General features: G+C 42.9%; 1 non-coding gene across 1 annotated transcript; it reads left to right on the forward strand.

Moving 5' to 3' along the window:
- The first annotated feature begins 2,347 nt into the window (after positions 1 to 2,347).
- On the forward strand, positions 2,348 to 2,422 carry Trnat-ugu (transfer RNA threonine (anticodon UGU)). The gene has a single exon. It is a non-coding gene; the product is annotated as a tRNA-Thr (tRNA).
- Positions 2,423 to 3,178: the final 756 nt, after the last annotated feature.

The raw sequence follows: 3,178 nt of genomic DNA on the forward strand, positions 1-3,178 counted from the left end.
TAAGGTAATTTTGAAGCTAGGCATACGAACATTTGTATCTGGTTTCTAGGTCAGAAATAAAGAAATATGTGTTCCAGTATCTTTGGGAATTTAACCTCTATGAGGTGAAATAGTGGATGAACATTTTATTTTGAGATAAATAATTATGGAAGAACTATGAAAGTATTTTTAAGGCTACATCTACGAAAATTGGTATTTGACTTCAAGGCTACAAATAAGAAAATACGTGTTTCGGTGTTTTTGGAAGTTCAACCCCTAAGGGGATGAAATAGAGTGAGCTGGTGCGTTTCTGGCGCCAGTTTCCGTCGATCGTTGTTTCGATCTTTGAGTCGCGGTCCAGAGGACACTGCTCCCTAAGCGACTGTAGTAGTTCTCTGTGCAGCCCAACATCGGGCTTACCACGCTTACACTGGACACAGTTGCCAACAAATCGCCTGCCATCGCGATATAGGTTGGGCCAAAACATGTATTCCTGAACTCGGTTCAAGGTCTTGAAGAACCCCAAATGACCCCCGTCCGCCGACTCGTGGAAATATCTGAGTGCCATGCTAACTCGTTCCTGTGGAATACAGACCTTCACTTGGCCACGGTTGGCTCCCCCTTTACACAAGAGGCCCGCACGAAGGCAACAGCTAGTGACGACGTCGCCATCCACAAACTGCTGCATATTCGGTCCCCACCCGGCGTCCTCGGCCTGTTTGCCGGCTAAGTCGAAGAAGAAGCCGGGTGTCTCGGAGAGAAGGAAATTCACCCCCAGATCCGGCTCCACGTTTCTGAAAATGGTTCATTATGAAAGCATTATGAAAGCATATCTGACAATTCGTATTCGGCTAATCTGTTACAATTTTTAAAAACTACGTGTTTCACTGGTTTTTAACTTCGAGCATAAGGGGATGAAAATTTTAATGAAATATTTATTGCGTTATATTAAAATATTTTAAATCTGCATCTACGAAAACCGGTATTTCACTTCTCAATTAGATATAAAGAAATATGCGTTATACAAACGGCTTGATTAACAAAAACCTTGGACCCCAGCTGTCAGCATTGCTTTTTGGTCATTCAGCAAAAGACCATGCTTCAACGGCGTTAAGTTTAGAAAAGTTTAGAAAGTGTTGCAGTTTATAAAAGACATAAAAAAACGATTAAAGAAAAAATGCTTTGCAGACCATGAACGGTCTAAGTAAGTAAAGAAGCGGATGATAAGCTAGCTCTTTATGCAAATAAGTTGGTAAGTTCCGAGACATGTCATGCAGCAGGAACGGAATCCTATAGTTGCTACGATTGGCTAAAGGAAAAGTTTTGCAGAATCACGCGAAATCACTTCTGCAAGTGGCTGAGAATCTCGTAATGAATAAAAATTCTGTACTGAGAATTCCAAGGTGGGAGAGGCGAGATTCCTCCCCCCCCCCCCCTTCCCCCTTCTCAGAATCCTATCCTTCTTTACCTACAGCAAAAAATAAATAAATAAATAAAACTAGAGAAATTTCTACTGTGAAACTATTTGCATACAAGAGAAGGGCCATTAAAATTTAACTCTTCAAAGTTTTAAGCCCTGCCCCGTTCGAAAATTCGATTTCTTTGTAGTTGCATTTTTTAAAGGTGTACTTGTCTAGACTCCTGGAACGGAAAGGTTTTTTTTTTAATCCGTGCTTTACAAAAGTTTCTACAGTCCATTGTTTGAAGCAGTGTCACGGCTGCCATGAGCCGCGCGGGGTACCCGCCATGTGTCCAACGCCTTGTCACGGTTCGCGCGGCTCCCCCCGTTGGAGGTTCGAGTCCTCCCTCGGGCATGGTTGTGTGTGTGTTGTCCTTAGCATAAGTTACTGTAAGTAGTGTGCAAACATACGGACTGATGGTTCAAATGGCTCTGAGCACTTTGGGACTTAACATCTGAGGTCATCAGTTTCCTAGAACTTAGAACGACTTAAACGTAACTAAATTAAGGACATCACACACATCCATGCTCGAGGCAGGATTTGAACCTGCGACCGTAGCGGTCGCGTGGCTCCCGACTGAAGTGCCTACAACCGCTCGGCCACATCGGCCGGTCTATCATGTATTCTAGAAGAGCTGCACGGTCGTCAGTGGCGCCTGTTCTTTCTAGAACAGTTACTATCTTCATATCTATGGTTAAACGTCACCCAGCCATTGACCTTCGTCTGTGCGAATGCGCACAGGCTACCGGAAATCTTACGGGAATCGTCACCTTAGTGTGAGCCAGTAATGAGTGGATGGACAAATACCTATTAAGTAGATTACGTAATCGGATTGTGGGCGGTTCGGGGTGTGAGTCTCACGGGAAGCGTGCGAGGGATAAATTCCTGCAGTCGTGCTGTTCATTTGTGCCCTCGATAGCTCAGATGGATTGAGCGTCTGCCTTGTAAGCAGGAGATCCTGGGTTCGAGTCCCAGTAGCGGCACACTTTTCAGCTGTCCCCATCGAAGTATATCAACAACACCTGTCGGCAGCTGAGGGTTTCAATTAATTATCAGTTGTGTAGGTGATTCGATGAACCCTTTGCCAGGCACTTAAATGTGTTTTGCAGGGTATCCATATAGATGTAGATGATAACTCGTCCCGTGTCGCACGTGCTCAAAAGGATTCATACTGCAGAATGCATGCAAACATACTCACCGAAAATACGGACGAATATCAAGTGCAGGCTGCCGAGTGCTGCATATCCAGCTTAGACAGATCGGCTTTTCCTGCCACGAAGAACAGGAAGTTGCTGTCTAGGAACAATCAGAGGTAGAGGAAGGGCTGATAAATACTCCTTGAATTGCAGACTAAACGTAAATAACGAAAATACATTTTTGGTAAAAATTGGTCAAAACATAATCGTTTGCCCTCCGTATTGGATTAGCTGTTTTGAATATTGAAAATCTGACTTCAGATTCGTTTTCAGCGACATTAAGAATATATGTGTAACACTCAGTTCATGCAAATCGAAGTAATAATATAACTAAATGTTTTCCCTAAACTTTGAACACTTTTTTTTTTCGAGTAACGATTTTCTCAGAACGGCATGCAACATAAATTAAAAGTGGTTCGATCTCTTAACTTCTACCTCTGACCCCCAAAAAGTAAACACTTTTCTTAGGAACTTATAGCTATAATATGACGTTTGTTAATATTAACTAATTTTTGTGTAGGCATAAGGAGTGAAACAAACCCC

The sequence above is a fragment of the Schistocerca gregaria genome, unplaced genomic scaffold (assembly GCF_023897955.1).
Source record: "Schistocerca gregaria isolate iqSchGreg1 unplaced genomic scaffold, iqSchGreg1.2 ptg000313l, whole genome shotgun sequence".
NCBI classification, from domain to species: Eukaryota; Metazoa; Arthropoda; class Insecta; order Orthoptera; family Acrididae; genus Schistocerca; species Schistocerca gregaria.